Source organism: Artemia sp. Qi Xiang Cuo, chromosome 20 (assembly GCF_049724085.1).
Source record: "Artemia sp. Qi Xiang Cuo chromosome 20, ASM4972408v1, whole genome shotgun sequence".
NCBI classification, from domain to species: Eukaryota; Metazoa; Arthropoda; class Branchiopoda; order Anostraca; family Artemiidae; genus Artemia; species Artemia sp. Qi Xiang Cuo.
The window spans coordinates 30,842,551-30,859,998 of NC_142813.1; the positions used below are offsets into that span (position 1 = coordinate 30,842,551).

At 35.9% G+C, this 17,448-nt stretch overlaps 1 protein-coding gene and 1 pseudogene across 2 annotated transcripts in view; one reads left to right on the forward strand and one right to left on the reverse strand.

The window, feature by feature from the left end:
- LOC148940083 (uncharacterized) overlaps positions 1–17,448 on the forward strand; it is a 71,642-nt gene that overhangs the window by 13,180 nt on the left and 41,014 nt on the right. The window lies entirely within an intron of this gene.
- On the reverse strand, positions 87–669 carry LOC148940085 (uncharacterized; annotated as a pseudogene).

Genomic DNA, 17,448 nt, shown 5'->3' on the forward strand with positions numbered 1-17,448 from the left:
GCAATATTAACCTACTTTTCAAAAGTGATTTAGAACCTATTCAGGCATTAAATCCATATCTCTAAAAAAAAACATTTGATCTACAACTAGCAGAAGTGCCAATCTTTGTGATTTTCGGGTCTGCATTTGACTGGGCAAGCTTTGTCCACTGTGTTATTTTTGTATGTTACCAACAAATGTGAGAAACTCTCTTTTAGTAGGAAATGGTCGAATTTCGCTCTTGCCCGACACTTTAAAACTCCGACAGAAGTAAGCAGCATGAACTATACTGCTATTTCTGACATCATCCCAAAATATTTCTGCAAGCAGGTTCTGGTCTGTGTTTTTATTTTGATCCCCTATAGAGCGATGTATCAATTCTGAAGCGCATTTCCGGATTTCTCTGCTCTGTTGACCTAACTTGACGCCAAACATGCCTGCTAAAATTTCAACTCCATGGTAATAATGGTCTCGCATAACATGGTACAAATGAGGCGACTGAAGCCATTCATTGACTGCTTGTACTTCTCGTAGCAGCATTATTGAATCGGTATCTCTAAACATTACTACCTCAATAGTTGGGTCAAGTAAGGCCAAGTATCTCCAAACTCTTGGATTAACATCTTGAAAATCAATTGAAGTATAATCGGAATATAAAGAACTGATATTACAAAATTGTATATTAGTATAACATGAATGTTATTTTTAAAAATAGTCTTGAGAATTTGGACATTTCAGCACCAGCTCTTATTTTAGGAGGCACCAATAGCAGCAATGAGTAACAGTAGCGTAATGAGTAACTTAAGCGCTCAAATAAAATAGAACTTTTTTTTAATTTTCTGGTATTTTTCTAGCTTCAATTCAAAGAGTAGAATTGTTACAAAGACATTATAAATATTTTTGCAGTTTACATAACAAACTTAGATACTTTAAATTCAAAACCGGATCAATACAAAAAGTTGAATAGCTTTGGCACGTTTTTTTCAGTTTTGGCACGATTTTAACAGCACTGAGATTGTAAATTCTATCTTCTTACTAAATGAATCTACATAAGATTATACAGACGACACTGAGATAACAAGTCCATTTTCTAGTAAGTAAATATAGATAAGGTTATGTCGATGTTACGATTCCGACAACACTGAGATCGCAACATGATCATCTTCCAGCCTAGTAATAAGATTATACAGATCGTCAATTTTGGCACGATTCTGATAACACTGAGATTGAAACATGTCCTTCTTCCTACTGAGTTAGACAAATCTTTGATTTGTCTAACCGTACTTTCTATGGAAAATAAATATTTGATGGCAGCTCAATAATCAATTTTATATATTTTCAAGGAAAATATTACAACTGTAATATTTACGGATTCTAGACAACAAGGTATGAGTACAATAAACACCTCAGAGGATAGCTCTAGCTCGAATCAAAAATTATCGAACTTTAAGCAAGTTCTTGATGTCGTAAAAGAAAATTGTAATAAGCTAGACAATATCAAAAATCAATTAGGAAGTCTTACGACAAGGGTCGATAATCTGGAAAAAGACTATTCGCTACTTAAAAATAAGATAAATAATCCTGAACTGAAAATTGGAAAGAATGAAAATAATATGTCTTGCCTCAAATTGCAAATAAAAACATGTACCAATGAAATAATGAAGCTAAGAAAAAAAATTCAGTTTGTATGGGTGAAATTGTGAGAATGGAAGCTGCTGAATTAGAAAACAATGTTATTATATGCAATGCTGTGTGCGAGGACAATGATAACGCTAAAGTTTTATTCACATAGGTAGGTCACTGTGGATTAGAAATGCCGGATGTAAATTTAACGATCTACGATAGAAATTGTAAATAAAGAGAAACAAGCAAAAATGGGGCTTTTATAGGCCAAATGAAAATAATGAAAAAACAAAGCGAAAATTTCGAGAGGACAAACGCCTCTCTTCTTCAGCGTGAAACGAAATAACGTATCCAAAGAAAGTATCGAAGAAAAGAAAAAACAAAAAACAAACGTGGAAAGTACATGTAAAAAGAACCAAAAACTTAAAAGATGAATAAAATTTAATAAAAACTAAAAATCAAAAGAATTGAAACCAAATACCTAACAACCATAAAAGCGAGTTATTCACCAATATCTGCGATTTGCACAAAATCCAAAAATTTTTGAACTGCCATCGACGAATACTAGCGAATGAAGATGAAAAGGTGACGTTGGGTAATGAAAAGATTGATCAGGTGGGCAGCTTCACTTACTTTGGTAGTATTATTAGTAAAGATGGTGGGAGCAGTGAAGATGTTAAATATAGAATAGCCATGGCTCAGGGTGTTTTTTCACAGTTAAAAAAAGTTTGGAAGAATAGGAAGATAAGTCTGCAAACCAAGATTAGAATATTAGAAGCTACAGTGATGACAGTGGTCAAATATGGCTCTGAAGCATGGACTCTCCGAAAAGCGGATGAAGATTTGCTAGATGTTTTCCAGAGAAATTGCTTAAGGTTTGTTCTGGGTACCAGGCTGACTGACCGTATTTCAAACAATAGGCTATACGAAAAATGTGGTTTAATACCGCTTTCTAGGGCTATAATGAAAGAAAGGTTGAGGTGGCTGGGGCACGTTGTGCGGATGAAGGATGACATGATTGCCGAAGATTGTCCTTTTCGGCCAACCGTCTAAGGCTAAACGGAAAGCAGGTCGTCCTCGTCTGGGGTGGGAGGACGTCATAAAGAAATATTTAAAGGAAATGGGAGCTTCGTGGGCGGGTGTAAAAAGGGAGGCTTTGAATGGATTGGGATGGAGGAGGAGCTAACGCAACTGTGTTGGACTAAGATGACTTGTTGCTTTGATGAGTTTTTAATAGTAGTAGTAGTATTAGGTTTGTGGTAGTTTTACGCTTGGATGACTACTTGACTTTATTTCTGCCCTTTTTTGGCTTGTGGAGCTCTTTACTTTTCTATGAAAAGCTTGTTTTGTGGAAAAAGTTTTTTTTAGGTGAATTTCTGTTCGTTTTTTATTGACAAAGTCATTTTCATGCAAAAAAAAAATTATATGTTTTCGTTTTTTTTTCTATACGAATCCATAGTTTGGCATAATTGTGGAGGTTCGACATGCTCAATATTCCTAAAGACATAGTTTCTGGACCGTTTTACTATGCTGAAAAAAATAGTTGTCTCAAAATTTTGACTAGATGTGCTTTGGAAATAAATCAACTTGAGAGACGGGCTGATTGCTCTTCGATCTCTTTTTACTCTTAGAAAGAACCCTAGAACTTTTAATATTTAGTCGAATGAGCTCCTTTAAAAGGTTCAATGATATTACTAGCTATGATAGAACAGTGCTGCTTATAATATTGCTTGTATGCCTTTTTGAAAACATGCATGTATACAGTTTTTTCATTTAATTGGAACGCCCCCTAAATGCATTCTGGAAGTTTCACCTTAATACTCTAAGTGTCACTAGTTACAGTAACTGTAGTTGTAGTACTAAAAGTATACACATAGTGCTTTCTGGCTAGTTCAAAATCCCCCACAACTTACTCTTAAAGATCTAACTTAATAATATAAATTGTTCTCGGGATATTGCTTTGTCACCTTTTTGAAAGTTCACATGTTAATAGTTTGTTTTGATTTAGTTCAACGTCTGCCTAAATATTTCTTATATTTGATTACTGAAGATATTGTTATATTGTGTTTGGACTATTGGCTACAAAACGGCCGTCTCACAATTTTGATCGAATTTGTTTAGGGAAAAGAGGAGGTTATGGAGAGGGGGGGGCCTAGTTTCGCTCCTATTACGCTTGACTAGTAAAATTAAACTAGAAGGATGTATGTCTAATCAACTCAACCTCCTCTAAAGTTCACAAGACCACCTCTGCATAAAAATCTTACTTTGGGGGGTTGTGTCAACCCCAAAGACCGTGTTATGAGATCTTTGGACTATTTTTGAACAAATGGCTATATTAGAATTTCCATCAGATGCATTGGGAGAAAATATGACATGGGGAGGGGTATAGCTGCCCTTCGATAAATTTGACTCTCAAAAATGGCTCTTCAACATCCGATTTCCAATCCAATGAGCCCCCTCCGAAGTGTATTCGACCCCCGTTTCCATAAAAACCTTAAATGCCCTTAGGCCATATCTTACAATCTTTGCCCTGAGGAACATGAGGGGGTTCTCATTCTAAAAGACATAATTTCTGGACTTTTAAACTTCGACAAACAAAATAACTATCTCGAGATTTTGACTGGAAGTGTTTGGGGAAATGATGGTCGTGGGGGGGGGGGTGGTTGCCCTCTAATCACTTTTGATGATTAAAGAAAGTACTAGCCCTTTCAATTACCAGCCGACTGAGTCCTTTTCGAAGTTTCTACGACAAAAAATGGCCATCTTAAAATCACTATGAGATGCGTTTCTGGAAAATACGACGTGTGTGTGTGGGGGGGGGGCTATTTGCCTTGTAATTACTTTGAATCTTAAAAAGAGCACTATAACTTCTCATTACCAATCCAATGAGCCCTCTTTGAATTTTATATGACCACCATTTCAATAAAAAACCTTAAGTGTCCCTGGGGCGTAACTTACGACCTATGCGCTAAGTGATATATGGGGGGGAGTTATCTTCGGATATAACATTTCTTGACTTTATAACTACACTGAACAAAATGGCTATCTAAAAAATGATAATTGAATATGTTTGGGAAATGATTGGTGTATGGGAGGGGCCTGCATGACCTCCAATCACTTTTGACTGTTAAATAGGCCAGTAGAACTTCTTATTACCAATAAAATGAGACCCCTTCCTATAAATAAACTTATATCCACACAGGGCATAACTAACAACCCTTGCTCTGAGAGTTGTGGGGGAGGGAGGGTGTCATTCTCAAAGTCATAATTTCCGGGCCTTAAAACTACACTGAACAAAATGGCTATCTCAAAACTTTGATTGAATGTGTTGGGGAAGTGATTGACGTGGGGGAGGGGGAGCTGGCTGCCCTCCATGAGATCATTTGAAGTTCCTATGCCATTTCTTTCTATAAGAAGTGCCCTGGTTAAAAAAAACAATATATTGTGCCCACATCGCTCTTCACATGGGCAGCGCTATCGCGCTGCCCATGATATTTTTTCTTGAAATTTCAATGATACAGCACTGGCTGATAAGTGCTGATTATACCAGGAATGTCCCCCCTAAAAGCCAGTCTACGGGTACCCAGGGACACTACTCCACTGTATAGGGTCTGTTTTATCTTTTCCTGAGTTGAAAAAATGTTCAATTTTTTGTTCAGTTTTGAAAGAAACAGTGATTTTTTTTTTAATTTTTCGAAGTTTGTCACTAAGTTTTAAGATGTATGGTAAAGCGGTGAAAGTTTTGTTCTCAATTGCCGGAATAACTGAATCAAGGGGTATGGGCTCCCCTTTTTCTTACTTTATCTTTTTTTTAATCGTCTATCTATGATATTTTCTAAAGGGTTTATTGGTAGCCATTGCATAATAGATTATATTTGCCATAATTTAATTCAGAATTTCCATGATTATGTGTACAGATTTTTAGAACTCTGTCGACTAAAGAGATTATTACCCCTCTTTTCACAGAAGGAAGGTGAGTTGACGAGAAATGTAGCTACCGATCATTATGGGTCGGCTTTCTATATATAGAAAATTCAAGGCTAGGAGTACTTTTTATAATTAAAACATCCAAAAAAGGCAGCTCTCCTGGAAGAGAAAGCTTTCCAAAAGAAGGCAGCTTTCCTTCGGATGGTTAGATATTGTCTTATTTTTTTTTTTTTTTTTTTTTTTTTTTTGTTTTTTTTAGTACTGAAGACGACTTGGGTGAGGTCCTTGTCGAAATATTTGCTTGTTCTTCGTCTTGTTCTGACAAAATCCTCGTTTTCTCACCTATATATATACATATATATATATATATATATATATATATATATATATATATATATATATATATATATATATATATATATATATATATATATATATATATATATGTATATATATAGGTGAGAAAACGAGGATTTTGTCAGAACAAGATGAAGAACAAGCAAATATTTCGACAAGGACCTCACCCAAGTCGTCTTCAGTACTAAAAACAAAAAACAACAAAAAAACAAAAACAATAAACCATCCGAATCCAAGATATAACCAACCGAAGGAAAGCAGCCTTATTTTGAAAAGTTTTATCTTCCAGGAGAGCTGCCTTTTTTGGATATTTTAATTATAAAAAATATTCCTAGCCTTGAATTTTCTATATATAGAAAGCCGACCCATAATGACCGGTATCTATATTTCTCGTCAAATCACCTTCCTTCTGTGAAAAGAGGGGTAATAATTTCTTTGGCCGACTGAGTTCTAAAAATCTGTTCACGTAATCTTGGAAATTCTGAATTAAATTATGGCAAATATATTGTATTATGCAATGGCTACCCAATAAACCTTTAAGAACATATTACAGATACACTATTAAAAAAAAGATAAAACAAAAAAATAGGGAGCCCTTCCCCTTGATTCAATTTTTCCGGCAATTGAGAACAAAACTTTCACTGCCTTACCATACATCTCAAAACTTAGATACGAACTTGGAAAAATACAAAATAAAATAATCTCTCCGTTTCTTTCAAAATTAAACAAAAAGTTGAGGATTTTCTCAACTCAGGAAAAGATAAAACGGACCCTATACTGTGTAGTGGTGTCCATGGGCGCCCGTAGACTGGATTTTAGGGGAGACATTCCTGGTCTAATCAGCACTTATCAGCCAGTGCTTTATAATTGAAATTTCAAGACAAAATATCATGGGCAGCGCGATAGCGCTGCCTAAGCGAAGAGCGATGTGGGCACAATATATTGCTTTTTTTAACCAGGGTACTTACTATAGAAAGAAATGTCAGAGAACTTCAACAGATCTATTGGAGGGCAGCACGCTCCCCCTCCCCCACGTTAACAACGTCCCCAACACATTTAGAACAAATTTTGACATTGCTAGTTTGTTCAGGGTAGGTTTGGTGCATGTAAATAAATTCATTGAGCATGACACACACGCTCAACCACCAATCACCGAAACCAAGTGGTTAGTTCTACCCATTGTAGAGATAAGGTTATTTATAGGAATGGAGCTCATTTGATTGGTAATCAGAAGTACAACTGGCCTCTTTAACAGTCAAAAGTGATTGGAGGTCATCCAGCCCCCTCCCATACACCAATCATTTCCCAAAAACACTCAATCATAATTTTTGAGATAGCCATTTTGTTCAGTGTAGTTAAAAAGTCCAGAAATTATATCTCTGAAGATAACTCCCCTCCATTAAGCACTGAGGGCAAAGGTTGCACGTTACGCCCCGGGGGCATGTAAGGTTTTTATATAAATGATGGTCGTATAAGACTCAAAGAAGATTCATTGGAGTGATAATCAGAAGTTATAGTGTTCTTTTTAAGATTCAATGTAATTACAAGGCAAATAGCCCCCCCAAACACACACACACGTTGTATTTTCCAGAAACACATCTCCGAGTAATTTTAAGATGGCCATTTTTTATCGTATAAACTTTGAAAAGGTCTCAGTCGGTTGGTAATTGAAAGGGCTAGTTCATTCTTTAATAGTCAAAAGGGATTAGAGGGCAACCCCCCCCCCCCACGCCCAACAGTTCTCCGAACACCTCCAGTCCAGCTCTCGAGATAGTGATTTTGTTTTACGTAGTTTAAAAGTACAGAAATTATGTCTTTGAGGGTGATAACCCACTCAAGTTCCTCAGGGCAAAAATTGTAAGGTATGGCCTAAGGACAGTTAGAGGTCTTATGGAAACGGGGTCGTATACACTTTAGAAGGGGCTCATTGGGTTTGAAATCAGATGTTGAAGAGCCATTTTTGAGAGTCAAATTTATTAAAGGGCAGCTATGCCCCTCCCCACGTCATATTTTCCCCCAAATGCATCCGATAGAAATTCCAATATAGCCATTTGTTCAAAAATAGTCCTTAGATCTCATAACACGGTCTTTGGGGTTGACACAACCCCCTAAAGTATGGGGATAAGGGTTTTAAGTTATGCCCTGGGGAGTTGTAAGGTTTTTATGGAGGTGGTCTTGTGAACTTTAGAGGAGGCTCATTTGATTAGAAATGCACATTTCTAGTTCCATTTTAAGAGTCAAGCGTAATGGAGCGAAAATAGCCCCCCCCTCTCCATGATATCCTCTTTTCCCTAAACAAATTCGATCGAAATTGTGAGACAGCCATTTTGTAGCCAATAGTCCAAAGAGAATATAACAATGTCTTCAGTAATCAGATATAAGAAATATTTTGGTGGACTTTAAACAAAATAAAACAAACTATTAACGAGGGAACCAACAGACAACTGGCCAAACATTGTACCAGGAACACTTTGCATCAGTAAATCTGATCTTGAAGACTAGTGTTTGGAGGAATTTGGAATAGCACGAAGGCGTTATATGTATAATTTAAGTGCTACAGTTGCGGTTATTTTGACTAGAGACAATTAGAATTTTGAGGTGAAACTTCCGGAAAGCATTTAGGGGGCGTTCCAGTTAAACGAAAAAAATGTATACATGCATGTTTCCAAAAAGGCATATAAGCCATATCATAGGCAGCACCACTCTATAATAGCTAGAAATATCAATGAAACATATAAAGAAGCTAATTCGATACAAAATTAAAGTTCTTGGGTTCCTTCTAAGAGTAAAAAGAGATTGGAGAGAAATCGGCCTGTCTCTCGAGCCGATGTATTTCCACAGCACATCTAGTCAAAATTTTGAGACAACTATTTTGTTCAGCATAGTAGAACGGTCCAGCAACTATGTCTTTAGGAATATTGAGCATGTCGAACCCCCACAATTATGCCAAACTATGGATTCGTATAGAAAAAAAAACGAAAACATAAAAATTTTTTTTTTTCATGAAAATGACTTTGTCAATAAAAAGCGAACAGAAATTCACAAAACAAGCTTTTCATAGAAAAGTAAAGAGCTCCATAAGCCAAAAAAGGGCAGAAATGAAGTCAAGTAGTCATCCAAGCGTAAAACTACCACAAATCTACTACTACTACTACTACTACTAAACACGCATCGCAGTACCAAGTCTGCTGAGGCAAACAAAGCTGCGCTCAATCCTCCTCCATCCAAATCTATTCAAATACTACCTTTTAACACCCGCCAATGAAGCTACCATATCCTTTAAATATTTCTTTATGACGTCGTCCCAATCCAGACGGGGACAACCTGCTTTCCGTTTAGCCCTAGACGGTTGGCCGAAAAGGACAATCTTCGGCAATCTATTATCCTTCATCCGCACAACGTGCCCTAGCCACCTCAACCTTTCTTTCATTATAGCCCTAGAAAGCGGTATTGAACCACGATTTTCGTATAGCCTATTGTTTGAAACACGGTCAGTCAGCCAGGTACCCAGAACATTCCTTAAGCAATTTCTCTGAAAAACATCTAGCAAATCTTCATCCGCTTTTCGGAGCGCCCACGCTTCAGAGCCATATTTGACCACTGTCATCACTGTAGCTTTTAATATTCTAATCTTGTTTTGCAGACTTATCTGCCTATTCTTCCAGACTTTTTTAGCTGTCAAATAACACCCTGAGCCTTGACTATCCTATATTTAACATCTTCACTGCTCCCACCATCTTTACTAATAACACTACCAAGGTAAGTGAAGCTGCCCACCTGATCAATCTTTTCATTACCCAACGTCACCTTTTCATCTTCACTTATTCCTAGCCTTAGTGACTTAGTCTTCCTAACATTAATTTTCAAACCAATTCTAGCGCCCTGAGCACCCAAAACCTCTAAAACTTCATTCATTTTACTCACCCTTTCATCTCGGATGCTTAAATCATCAGCATAGTCCAAGTCCAGGAGGCTTTTTCCTCCCCATTGGATTCCTTGGTCTCCCATTGTCTTTCCTGTGCTCCTTAAAACAAAGTCCATCAAAATAATCTGTACAAAGGAAGATAGAACACAACCCTGCTTAACTCCTGATTTAATAGAAAACCAGCTGCTAACCTCATTGCCTACCTTAACCACAGCAGTGTTATTCTCGTACATAGCACTAATCACTTTAATGTATTTGTCTGGTATACCATACGAGGATACAAACTTTACCAGAGCCGCTTTATTAAAAGAATTGAATAATTGCTCATATTATATGACACTCTAGATCAATTATATTTGACAACTCTGACACATCTCAATTATTAGCCTAAGAGTGAAATTGTCGTTGATATATTCTCTGCTTAGTCTAAAATCACATTGTTCTTCTCTTAAAATTTTGTCTACAGCATCTCTCAGTCTAAGAAGTATCATATTACTAAGTAATTTACTACCTACAGAGACCAGACTAATGCCTCGATAATTACCACACTCACTTTTATCACCTTTCTTATAAATTGGCTTAATTAAGGTTTTCCTAAAATAGTTAGGTACTTCCCCTTTTTTGAAAATCATATTCATAATCTTCAGTAACTTATTTGTAACCTCAGAGCCACCATATTTAAGAAACTCATTTACCACCCTATCAGCACCTGGAGCCTTATTATTCTTTAATCCTTTTAGTACTGTCGCTAATTCCTCCTCACAAAACAAATTAGTACTGTCGCTAATTCCGACTCACAAAATAAAACTTCCTTCACATCCAAGGTATCACAAACTTTTTAATTTTCCTCTATGTCTTTCCCTGCAATTCTATCTCGGTTTAGCAAATTCTCAAAATGTTCGGCCCATCTCTCTTTACTTTTTTCCTTATCGCTAATTGCGACCCCATTCCTATCTTTAACTGGGCCAAGTCTAGATTGACTACTCCCTCTCAATTTTTTAACGTGCCAGTATAATATTTTATTATTATGTTATCTAGCTACATCTCTCTAGTCCTCGGAAATTTTATCCATACTCTCTACTTCTCACCTCCTGAGTTCATATTTGAATGCTTCTCTCACTTGCTATACATTTCTTTTGTTTTCATACAAATTATCACTCGAATAATTCTTGTACAAGTCCTTTCTCCTTTCTATTAAACAACTATCAGTAAACAAATGAGACTGAAAATGAACAGGAATTAGAATAAAGAGCCAAGTCAAATACAAAACGAGCAAAAATTGCCATGGGTAGGGCCGATAACCTACATGTTTACCCAAGAACAGAACACAATTAACACTTTACTGAAAACAAAATATGCTTAAAAGTTTTCACCTTTTTTTACTTAAATAATTAAAAACTTTTTTTCCTCACTTTTTTTTACCCATTGTTTGTTTTAAGGAATAAATATCCTTATATTTAAATTCCACTCACAAGCCCCTGTCATTTTTTTTTTTCAGTAAAACCTATGCTTTTTCCGGGTCTTGTGAAGGCCTGGGGGTTGTCCGTATTGTTCATGTTAACTTTTTTGTACTTTTAGTTTTAATTAATACGTTGGTGGCGTTTCTGTTTATTTCGACTTTTATTTAAGTGTTGGTACTTATATGCGGTAATTTTTCGTTTGAAAGTTTATTTGACTCTATTTCTGCCCATTTTTGGCTTAATAGAGCTCTTTACTTTTCTTTGAAAACTTATTCTGTGTAAAGTTTTTTTAATTAATACAAATATATGACACCGTCATTCGGCCAGGGGGGGGCAGGCGCCCCCCCCTCCCCCCACTTGCACCCATCTTAATGGGCGCCCATGGTAGTGTCTACAGAGTCCTGTGTACATGTGGGAAATTTTACATAGGTAGGATCCATCAACAACTTGGTGAACGTTTGCATGAACACAAAATCTCAATAGAATAGTCCCTGGGATTCGAAAGTAAAAATGACAACTTTGATTCCGCCTTGGCCCTGCATATGTTTTAAAATCCTACACATTTGGTACATTTTCAAGAGGCAACTTTAATATCTACTGTAAATATAAATATATATATATATATATATATATATATATATATATATATATATATATATATATATATATATATATATATATATATATATACATTGCAACAATTTTTCGCAATGATCAATTTTCTTGCCTTAAGATGCTTTTGCAAAAGGGCGTATTAGTAATTCCTTGTTAACCACTTTGAGCATTATATTGGAACTTTCAGGTATGTTGAACTAACAAAAAGGCCCTCTGTAGACCTACCTACTGATAATACTACTACCTACTGATAACACTACTGCTACAATGACTACCCTTTTGTAGGAGCCCCATCCTATTTTCACTAGGGACACGATCACTTAATAAAACACTGTATGGCCCAATAAGCCCAAGGCCAACACCCAACTGTCATTACAAATATATATTTTTAATCACTTTTAAATGGTTTTCTAGACTTTCAAAACTTTCAAACATGGTTTGACATATCTATTATGAATCAGAGAAAAAAAGGGCTTTCAAATGAGGTACTAGTCAAGCAGATATGGTTTAATCCCCAAAAATAGTGTGTAACCCCTGAAAATTGCCTCTTTACTGATTAATTGAGTTTTTTATCCAAATTATGGCGGCGTACAGCTCATTGTCAATTCTTTATCAGTCTAATGATAGCCCTTAATGTTTTGAGATGAATAGGAATAAGGTCCTAATTTTTTGCCCTACAGAGGGACCTATATAACCTGGGCACTAAAAAACCTGTTTTTTTTAAATAAGAAAGTCAAAAAAAGCTGTAGCATTGTGGCACATATTTCATTTTATGACAAATCCCATGGATATTGTTTTTCACTTAATAAAAACACTGTATAGTGCATAATAAGCCCAAGCAAGGCCAACGCCCTCATGCATGTAATACAAGCATTTTTAATTTGTCAGAACCCAAAAATGAAAGATATATTTGAAATATTTCTAAACACCCAGAAAGAACCCAAAGTTGATCTCTCCTGTAACTTGATATGTCTCTGCGAAATGTGTTTGCGGACAGAAGCTAAATTTCCCCTCTTGTAACTTGATATTATCTCTCTTTGTCAAGTACCCTTTGCCAATACATTGATTTGCAGACTCCAATCTTTGTGACAAGTAGAATTCTTTTTTGTATGTCCGCACCATCTGTGACTTACAAACTTGTTAGTATAATTTTTTAAATCGCTATTTAAAGTAGGAAGAAGAATTTACTGCGCTAAAGGTGAAATAACTTGTACCAAAAATAACTGTACCAAAGGTAAAGGTAGAAGAAGAAGAACTTAATATTTGGTTTTATGAATTGATACAACAGCAACCTTATAAGAAAATCGAAATATATTTTCTTGTGATTATTATCTCTTCTAATCAGCAGTTGTACTAAACCAATTCTGCTCAAGTCATCCTCAGGGCTATACTGTGGTGTTTACCTTCCCCATAGTATAGTGCAGACGGTTTGATATCATCTATTTTCCCTTCTTGTTTTAGTTTTATTTTTGTGTTTAAAGCTTTTTCCAATAGGCAATGATTAGAAGTCCTCCAAAAAAAAAAAGTCCCCCCAGATCCCAAATCAAACTCCAGTGAAAGTGTCATAGTGAAAGATACCCATCCTGGCTGGTCAAGCACCCTATCTCAAAGTTCTAATGATAGCTTCAATTCGGAGAATAGGACAATGATAAGTGTAGGGGCTAATGTAACCATAAATGATGATAATGGGTTTCAAGAGGTCCTCTCTAGAAGTTCTAAAAAAAGGAAAAAAATCTCCCCAAGTAAAAGCATTTCCCCTCTCCCGGCCCAAGATCCTCCCTCCAAAAACTTAGGAATTTACCTTAAAATTACTCCCACTACCCCCTTTGAAATAAAAATGATCACTGCAATAAGAGTTGCAATTTTTAAATTGCTAAAATCAATGTTCTCTCTTAACATTAACCGTGATGGATCTCTGCTAATAGCTGTAGAAGATCAGAAATCAGCAGATACAATAATTAACCTTAAATCCCTTCTGAATACCCCAATTATTGCATCTAATTGGAACCCAAAACAATCACCAACAAAAATGGTAGTTTATAATGTTCCCCCAGAGATATCTACTCAGGAGTTAAAAGAAGGCCTTTCAGATAGGGCTGGAAACACAATCCCAGTTGAGGATGTTACCCAAGAAAAGAGCACTAACACTCCAAATATCGACAGAGAAAGCCATTCCATACCCCTTTGCAGCAATGGAAGCAAATGCTGCCCAACGATACAAAATAAAGCCCGTAATGAAACCAACCAAAACCCCCAAGTCAAACGCCCCCACTGCCGCCAGCACCCCATATCAAACACCATCTGCTAATCCCCCGAGCGCCCAGCCCGAGCAGAAGGAATCACCAAGCCACCAAGCCTCCTGGTCCGGTGAGATGAGGCCAGCCTGGCCCTCCCTCCCAAGAAGAAACAAACCAGAAGCACTACCAGGAATCAATCCCTTAACCAACAAACAGGATGCACTACCAAAAATGCAATTCCCAAATAAATGCTTATTCATTCTAAACTGTAATGCAGTTCAGGCCATGAACATACATCAACTACAGAAAACAAAAATTATTGCAGAATTGGCAAAAATCTACATCTCAGATGATATGCTCATTCAATCAAAAAAATATCTTGCTTTACTCTTAACAAAGCTGAACATTGATACACAGTCATATGAAGAATAAATCGATAACACAACGTTTATCAATACTCCAATGGAATGTAAGATCACTCACAGAAAATAAGCTAAATGAACTAATATCATTTATGAATAATAATTCAATTAATATTGCTTGCCTCCAGGAAACTCATTTAACCCAAAATCAACAAATTAAGTCTCTGGGATATACTATCCTGAGAAAGGATAGATCTTCAGAGAGAAAAGGAGGTGGTGTAGCTTTATTAGTTAGTAATAATATAAAATTTTGTGGCATCAATTTTCCAGATTTTGAAAATGATGAATAATTTAAAAATCTACATAATAAGCTTTTATAACCCTAATGGCCAAACTACAGATGCCAAGGATTTCTTTAATTATATAAATAATTCTAATATGTTAAAAAATATCATTATTTGTGGTGATTTCAATGCCCACAGCCTTTTTGGGGGAATAAACCAGCAAATAAAGCTGGTAAATTTATTGAGCATATGACTTCAAATAATAATGAATTAGTTGTTGCTACCCCCCCCAAACCTGAATACTTATTTCAACCCCAAAAGTGGCAATTTCTCCACAATTGACCTACAAATTGTGTCTTTAAATTTTTTGAACAAAATTTACATAAATAAAATTGATAGTCTATGTACAGGCCACTTTGCTATAGTTTGCTCCCTAAATGAACCCGCTGAAACTTCATCTCATACATCCAAATATATCAACACTAAAGCAAATTGGTCTATTTTCCAAAATAAGCTAAATGATGAAATTACAAATTTCACCCAAAGTTCATGCATTTCTAACACAACAGTTGACACACATGCTGAAGCGTTGACATCTTTACTAATGAATACAGCTAATCATGCTATCCCCAGGACAACACCTAAGAAAACATTCCCTAAACAAATTCCTAAAGCATGGTGGACAAATGAGTGCCTAAATAAATGGAGGATAAAAAAGGCAGCTAGGACAGAATTCATGAAAAAACCAACACCTACTACATATTTAAAAAAATTACAAGCAGAATCTAATCTAAAAAGGACTATAATAGATGCTAAATATAAATACTGGAATAATTTTGCAAATAATCTCTCCAGAGAAACAAATGAGCCAATTATACATAAAGTCATAAGCCACATATGTGGGAAAAAGACTTCTCCCAACCCACTCCTGTATGAGCTTATACATAATAATACCCATTATGACAATGATAATGAAAAGGCTAACCTTTTGCAACTCTTTTTGTTAATAAGCTAACATCAAATAATCAAAGCAAACTGTCCACAATTCCTATGAACCCTAGTTACCAACCACGCCCAGGATCCGAGTACATAACTAATCCATTTTCAATCCAGGAATTGAATAATGCAATACATCATATTAGGTCCAAAACTAGCAGTAGCTATGACAATATACACCCTACATGGATAAAGAATCTCACACCTTCATAAAAACAAGAACTGCTAAATTGTTATAATTATGCTTGGGCATCGTCTAGGTTCCACAATATATGGAAATGTTCATCCCTCCTACCAATCCTAAAGAAATATAAACCAAAAGATAACCCTAAGTCTTATAGGTCCATAATGATTACACCTCTGATGGGGAAAATAATGGAGAAAATGATTTATCACAGACTCCTCTGGTTTGTTGAGAAAAATAACATGATCCCACACACTCAAACTGGATTCAGGAAATACCACTCCTCAACAGATGCTTTCATTTTGCTAACAAATGCAATAAATGAATCTTTCTCAAAAAATAATCTCCTAGTAGCAGCTTTCCTAGATTTTGAAGGAGCATATGACAATGTGAACCACCAAATCTTTTTAAATAAACTTGCAAACCTTGGAGTACCTCCTAAGCTAGTATCCTTTATTAAATCCTTCATAGAAGTGCGAAGTTTCATTGTTTGTGTTGGTTCAGCCTCTTCACCCCAAAAGACAATATCCAAAGGCCTACCTCAGGGAGCAGTCCTCAGTTGTCTCCTTTTTGCCCTATATCTCTGGGACATGAACCTACCCCACACGAATCTACAATATGCTGATGATCTGGTGCTATGGTCATCTGGCAACACCTTTCAGATAGCACAGTCAAATCTGTAAAAGTCACTTTTCCAGTTTGAAAAATTCTCTCAACATTCAGATTTACCCATTGCACCCACCAAGTCAAAAATAATCCAATTTCACCGGAAGCGAAACCATGTTAATGCAAAACTAACTCTAAATAAAACAACTATTCCAGAAGATAATAATATTAATTACCTAGGTCTCATGCTTGACCAAAAACTTAATTTCCACCTCCACATTTCAAACACAATAAAAAAATGTTATAGAAAAGCAAATATACTAAAAAGACTTCTTTCCACACCCTGGGGTTGTAAGGAGAAAACCTTACTCCAGTTTTATAAATCACATATAAGACCCCATATTGACTATGGGCTCATTGTCTATGGTGCATGTGCAAAGACCCAGATGCAAAAAATTGAAACAACACAAAATGATATAATACGTCTGATATTTGGTCTTAGGAAACCCACAAGCACCAAGTTTCTGCTTATGGAGAGTGGATTAACAACAATAATGGAGAGACGTAGCTTTCTCTTGATAAAACATCTTACAAAAATTGAATCAAATAGCTCACACACATTACATAATTGGTTAAGAAATCCAGCCATGTATAGAGGTATTGCAGATGAGTATGCCAATATTCAAAAGAAGTTCCCTGTACCAGCAAAGTCTATTGCACCTACTTTCCCCCAATCCCCTCCATGGAATTGGTCATTTCCCATAATAAATACTGAATTTTCAAAATAGAATAAAGATTTAACCCCCATTGCTTTTGTTCAGAAAAAAATTGCAGAACTTAATACAATTACTCATAAAAATCACTTCCAAATATTTGTTGATGGGTAAAAAATG